The 7,359-nt window shown below is 35.1% G+C and overlaps 1 long non-coding RNA gene across 1 annotated transcript; it reads left to right on the forward strand.

Moving 5' to 3' along the window:
* The first annotated feature begins 3,612 nt into the window (after positions 1-3,612).
* LOC122280459 lies at positions 3,613-4,977 on the forward strand. Its single transcript, XR_006229913.1, has 2 exons — positions 3,613-4,246; positions 4,658-4,977. It is a non-coding gene; the product is annotated as an uncharacterized LOC122280459 (long non-coding RNA).
* The last annotated feature ends 2,382 nt before the right edge of the window (positions 4,978-7,359 follow it).

Raw genomic sequence — 7,359 nt, forward strand, 5'->3', positions numbered from 1 at the left:
CTAATCTAGGAAAGGTAATGGGAATTGATCTTTTTGATTGACCGAATTTAACTTTCAGTAGTCAATACACATTCTTCAGCCCGTTACCTTCCTAGTCGGGATCAACTCACTATTAGCATTTTCAATAACAGTTAAATCAGATTTTTTTTTTGATTACCTGTGTCGGATTTACCCACTTGCTGTCGGAGATAGGATAGATGATGTCCATAGTTAACAATTTCATCCCTTCATTCTTCATCACCTCCTTCATGGTAGGATCCAATCTCTACTGTGCATCACGAACTGGTCTCGCATCTCCTTCTAGAAAAATGTTGTGGGTACAAATTGAAGGGTCAATACCTTTGATGTCTACAATAGTCCAACCTATAGCTTCTCAATGATATCTTAGAACTATTAATAATTTTCCTTCCTACTTCGAAGTAAGCTAAGAAGAAATGACCACCAGAAATGTATCCTCAATTGGGCCCAGAAAAATATACTTCAAATTCTTGGGTAGTGGCTTCAACTCTAGTATTGAGACTTCTTCTTCTAATGACTTCATGGCTCCTGATAAATCAAGAGCTTCGAAGACTAGCCTATGCCAATTACTTGTGTAACTCACATCTGATAATTGAAGAGACCTAGTTGTCTCTGTCAATTGCCCATATGATTTTGTCAACTCTAATGACGAAGGAATTGTCTCAACAAGAATTTCGGACTGCTTAGGAAAGCCATCCTCAGATGCACTCTTAGAATCAAATACTGATAACAACTCTGAAACGTCAAAATCATACACCATATTAAGAACATGCACATCTGAATCATCGCATCCACTAGACATCTTGCAAGCGTTGAACACATTCATCTCCAATGTCATATTCCTAAAAGTGAGCTTCAGTACTCCACTTCGACAATTGATAAGTGCATTGAAAATAGCATAGAATGGGCGTCCAAAGATGACAAGCGCATGGTGAATAGTGGAGACTGGCTGCTGCATGTCAAGAACTACAAAATTCACTGGGTAGTAAATTTGTCCACCTAGACCAACACATCTTCAACTATACCTTTTGGCACTTTAATTAATCTGTCAGCAAACTGTAGCATGATGGAGGTCTTTTTCAGCTCACTCAGTCCCAATTGCTCATACACTAAGAATGGTAGCAAGTTCACACTACTCTCCAAATCAAGTAGGGCTCTCCCAATGTGTGACTCACCAATCATAATGGAAATGTGGGAAGAGTCGGGATCTCCAAACTTTTGAGGAGTCTCGTTCAATATCAGTGCACTAACTTGCTATGTTAGGAAGACTTTCTTCTTCACATTCAGCTTCCGCTTCACTATACACAAGTCCTTCACAAATTGTTGTATGGCTATTTACTTGCTTGAAAATCTCCTGAATCTTAGTGTGATATTTATTCTTTTGGCCAGCTTCCAATCTCTAAGGATAGGGAACCATAAGTTGCTACCCCCTGCTAGTTTTAGCCTCTTCGCTCATAGGCTTCTTTGACTCTAGCCTCACTTCCCTTAGGTCTTTCTCAGCTTCATCAGTCATTGTTACATCATCAGCTTTAGAACCAACTACTGGTCTGTCCATGGTCATCTCAGGTAGGCGAACTTCCTTTCCACTTCTCAAATTAAGAACGGCCTTCGCTGTCTCAATAACATTCCCTCAGACATTATGCACTTACTATTGTTGTTGTTGTCTATATACTTGATGATTAGGCTGAGACTGTGCTAGAAATTTCCCTTTCTTTAGAGTGTTCAAGGTCGTGCTCATCTTATTAATGGTGCCACACAACCTCATTTATGGCTTGAGTATTCTACTTGTTTATGGTGGCCTGAATCAGCATGAATTGCTGAAGTGTATTGGCCATCTGTGCCATACTATCGTGCAGAGACTTCTTTACAAATGATTGAAGCTAAGAACTTTGTGTAGCTACATGAGGCTAAAATCCAAGAGGCGCTATAAAATGATAGCTTTGAAACTCTGATATGGCTGATACTGGTGCTGAGGAGCACCTTGATGAAATGGCTGCTACGAAGATGGTGAAGACCGGCCAGGCTGATCATTTCTCCATGAGAAATTTGGATGATTCCTCCACCCAGGATTATATGTGTTGGAAAAAGGCTAATTATGTGCTCTGTTAGCCTAGTTAGCTGATTGCATCTACTCAAACCCACTTTCCTAAAATACTAACATAATCGGGCAGTCCTAAGTCTTATAGTTCGAATTAGTGCATATAGAGCATGCCTCTACTACTTTTAATACATTCAATTTTTTCATTTCCATAACCTCCAGTCTTCTAGCTAATGCAGCTATTCAGGTTTGAATATCAGTATCCTCCTTAAACTCATATATGCCCCTACCAGAAATAGCCCTTAGTGGCTGTGCTGTTAATGGCACTCAATCAGTCTGAGTGTTCCACTATTGTGCACTCTTGACAAGATAGTCAAAAAATGATAGTGCTTTATTAGATTCCTTGCTAAAGAATTCCCTATTGCACATCATCTAAATAAATTTCTTGCATTCTAGAGTGAGACTAGTGTAAAAATGGCTCACCAACATCTAAGATTCAAAACCATGATGTAGATAGATGTTTACCAAATCTTTAAATTTTTTCCAACTGGCCTGAAAAGTCTCATAAGGTTTCTGATTGAATTGGTTGATTTGCTCTTGCAAAAACTGAGTTCTCTGAAAATGAAATTCTTTTTGTAAGAATTCACGTTGCATATCAGACCAACTAGAGATAGAATTAGACCTCAAAGAATTAAACCAAATATTCGCTTTATCTTTTAAAGAGAAATGAAATAAACGAAGTCTAATAAATTCATCATTAATGGCTCTAGTAATAAAAGTAGTGTAAGCCAACTCAAAATCTATCAGGTGCTGGTAAGGACTCTCAGAATCCATCCCATAGAACTGAGGTATCACTAATCTCATTCAATGCTTAATAAAAAAAATTAAGTATATCATTTGATAAAACAATGCATGAAGATGTAGTGGTGCGAGTAGGTTGCAAATAATCCTTAAGAGTGCGTGATGCAGGTGCAGCCATGCTTTGTTCAATTTCAATATCCTCGCTCATAGAAGAGACACAAGAGCTATCTATCTCTGAGCTGTGTATACTACTCTCAACTCTAAGAAACCTATTTGAACTGTCTCTCACCCATGATATGAAACATCAGTCTAAAAAACATAAATCAGGTTCAAGCGATTGAGTAGTAGATGACAAGTGAAACGTGTATTCAGAGATAAGATAGTGAAAAATAAATTTAAAAAAATAACGAGTTTAAATTTAAGTTAGACAACTGTCCCCAACAACGGCGCCAAAAACTTGACTTATTCAAAAATGAGTAGCACAAATGCTATCCCAAGTACAGGAGGATGTCGTGTAATAATTATAAATAAAATTTCTAAATCGTCTCCTCGAAAAAATTTGTTTCAATTCAAAAACGTATAAAATAGTGAAAAGTTTCACAAACAAAAGTGGTGATACGTATAATAAATGAAAGAGTGCAACGGAAATAAAGAGGGCACTAATTAGGGCTGTTCAATCGGGCCGGATTTAAATCCGGCCCGGTCCGGAATCCGGATAACCGGATTCTGGTTTCGGGTTTCAGCCCGGATTTAATCCGGTCCGAAATCCATATTGCAAAATCCGGAACTGTCCGGTCCGGATACGGGTTGTCTAACCCGGGTACCGCTTTTAAAATCCGGTACCCGGTTTATGTAAAAACCAAACTCGCTCGTTTTCATTAGGTTTTCATCGTCTTCAGCCTTCCGCCCCCTTTCGCTTCATCTCTCTCACTCTCTCGCCGAAACCTAGCTCACTCTCTCACTCTCTCGCCCTCTTTCGCTCGTTTTCATTAGGTTTTAAAATACGGGTCGTCTCTGTCTTCCTCCTCGTCTCGCTCTCTCTTCTCTCTCTTTCCTGTCTCACGCCGAAACCCTAAGCTCCTCTGCCGATCAAAGAGTCATTTTTATCATCGTGCCTTCGTTTTCATCCTCGGGTATGTCTTATTCTTTTTGTTTTGTTTTTTTTTTTTCTCTCTTTGTTGATTTTGGGTTTGTTTGAGGAGTATTTTTATGGGTTAGATCTGTAATGTTTTTATGAGTATGTTTGTTGTATATGTTATAAATACTTCTTTTTGGTTCGTAACTCAACAATATTTTTCTTGATTTTTGAATCTGTTGTAAATGTTTCTTTGGATAGGCAAAACTTGGGTCTCACCGTCAGTGAGATATGCAGTTGTTCCTGACGAAACTGTAAGATCCTGTTTCAATAATTTTGGTCTGTTTTTGTACTCAGCTCTTACTTTCTAGTTTCAGATTTTTTTTTTCTTTTTTCTTAGGAGTGGATCATCTGTGCACAGTGATATGGAATGTTTCCCTTGCATTGCTTTCACGCTCTTTTCCCAGAAAATATCAGAAAAAACTACTAAGTGGTAGCCAGTGGTGTTTTCTGGTGATTTTTAGACTCTGTTCTGGAAAAACAGGCCCTTTTAGTAGTGGATTCTAATCTTTTGGTTGTTTTCTCTGATTGCAATCTGCACATTTTTCTTTATACAGTGATGATGAGGGATATGTTAATATCTATGTTGTAGATGGTCTTGGTTGTATGGGTTTGTGTTAGTTTGTAGACTCGGTGCTAATGTATTAATTATTCTCCGTGTGCAGACATCATCATGGTGAGGAAGAGGAGAACTGAACTTTACTTTGTAATATCTTAGATTACGTTTGTGTTTCAATTGCTACATCAGTTCTATGTTGCCAGCTTGGTAAAAGCTTTGCTAGAAATGGAAAATATAAAAGAAAAAGAAAAGAAAAATGCTCGGTGAAAGAAACAGCAGATAATGCCATATTAAAAATATGGCTACTTGCATTTGAATTAAATTTTTTTTGCTTTTGCTTAGTTATGAATTTTCTAGTTAATGGAAATGTGCTGATGAGGTTACTCTCTCACTTTGTTACTGATTCCTAAGGTTTCAGTTTGGCAACTATTCTGCAATTTTAATTCCGTATTGGTGATATATTTCCTTGTAAGATATGCAAGGTGTAATTATTGGATGCCATTGTTCTAGGGAACAATATTTCTTTGGCTAATGACACTGAACATGTGATATCTTGTCATTCTATGGTATGATGGTTCTCCCCCCATCTTTGTATTCGCATTCCCCAGCCCCAGACTCACCTCCACTGATGCTCATTGATGTTAACCACCTTAAAAATATGGGATGTGAGGTGAAAATTATCTATGATTGTTGTATCAAGCATCTTCAAATTTATTCTTGTTTTTTATAAAAAAAAATCAGACCCAGGTTTCGGCCCTTATTAAAAAATTTATTCTTGGATACATTTAGGCTTTTATATGGGTTTTTTTTTTTTTTTATTAAAAAAAAAAAAAAGACCCGGGTTCAATCCGGAACCAATCCGGGTTTTGAAAACCCGGATTCATCCGGGTTCCGGCCCGTTTATGACCCGGGCTAACCCGGTCCGGGTTCCGGCCCAGATTTGAAATCCGGATTCCGGTTTGGGTCTACCCGGATTCCCAGGTCGGAACCCGGATGAGCAGGGCTAGCACTAGTCATGGACTAAATTCATATTTTTAAATTTTTGAGTATTGAAATAGAAAGTAAAAGATTAACAAATTGAAATTAACAATTAATGACTCAACTACGCTAAATAATTTTAATTAATCTTAAAATTAAAAAATGAAATTGAATTTATTTAAGTCCTAATTATCTTTTAATCAATCTAAAATGTAATTGTAATGTATATTTAATGAAAACTTAAATAAATAAGAAAAAAATAACTAATATAAAATAAAATAAATACTAAATAAAATACCTAAACTTTTAAGTCAAAAATATTAAAAATATACTATAAATTTCAAATTAAAATTAAATAAAAAATATAGAATAAAAAGATCAAATCAAATAGATAGAGATAGAGATTGAAAATAATAAAAAAGATTGAAATATAGTAATAATTAGACTTCTTAAAAAACTCTTCAACAATGCTAGAGTTCGTCAATGAAAAGAAAAAAATGAATAACCCCCCACGTCTCTTGCAGCGTGAATTCCACCCAAAGAAAAATAAATCTGCAGCGCTGAAATGCCCAATAGAATATATATGTTGTCGGCCCCAGGACAAAGTCCAATGCCAAAAGTCATCTTTTCAAAAAAAAAAAAAAAAAAAAATGCCAAAAGTCATTTATATCGAATTAAATTCGTACAACGCCCCCACTTTCTCAAAATGCAAAGCATCAATTCACTCTTTCCCATGCAGCGTGAAATGCCCAATACGAAAATGAATTCCTTTCGTGCGGTGTGCAAAAGCCCAAAATGCAAGTAAGGCCAATTCAAATCCCTGTGCGTCCAAACCCAAAAAGAAAAAGTCGGGCCGTTCAATGTGTGAGATTTTTAAAAACTCAAAACTCCATATCTTTTAACCCATGATTGCATATATTGATAAATAAAATAAAATAAAAATAATAAAATACATAAAAAAATAGATGTTGTGGATATAAAAAAAAAATTATTCAATTAAATCATAAGTTCTAAAATTAAATGTAAACCATACTATTAACTAATATAAATCACAACTCAAATTTATTCATCTTAATATTTTTTTATATAAAACTAATAATAATATAATAAAATAAATAAAATAATTGATTCTAAATATATAATATTTCAACTCAATTATCATTCTCAATTGATTAAGATGATTCAAGATTATGAGAAAATCGTGATTGAACCCATGTCCATAATTCTATCTCTATCAATTGACATGAAGCAAGAACAATTAATCGTTGAACACAAAAATAAATTCGGATAGACATGTTCACAAAAATAAATTCAAAAATCATAAGGTTTTATTTGCAACTTAATTAAAAATTCGGATAGACATGTTCACAAAAATAAATTCAAAAATCTGCACATAAATAAACATTAAAATAATATTTAAAATAATTAATTGAATGAAAAATAACACTTACAGTGCTTCTAGAACATAAAGATAGCGGCAAAACCGAAAGAGAAATTCCAGTTTTTCTCCATTCTCCTTCACTGTACAATGGGTGAAGTAGTTTTTCTTCCTCACCATTATTACGTTGTGCGAAGCACGCCCCTTATAAAGGCCATACACACCTTTCACTACAACAAATTTGACTTTTAGGGACCAAATTTGTTAAGGAGGAAATAAATTTCGTCCCTAAAAGTACTTTTTGGAAATGAAATTTAAATTTCATCTCAAAATATGAAAAACTTTATAAACACATTCGAACAAATAAATATCTATTCGAACATGATATTCTAAGATGAATTAGATCGTCTCAAAAAGTATAAACCATTCAAACTAATGACATTATGTTTGAA

Source organism: Carya illinoinensis, chromosome 11, assembly GCF_018687715.1.
Source record: "Carya illinoinensis cultivar Pawnee chromosome 11, C.illinoinensisPawnee_v1, whole genome shotgun sequence".
NCBI classification, from domain to species: domain Eukaryota; kingdom Viridiplantae; phylum Streptophyta; class Magnoliopsida; order Fagales; family Juglandaceae; genus Carya; species Carya illinoinensis.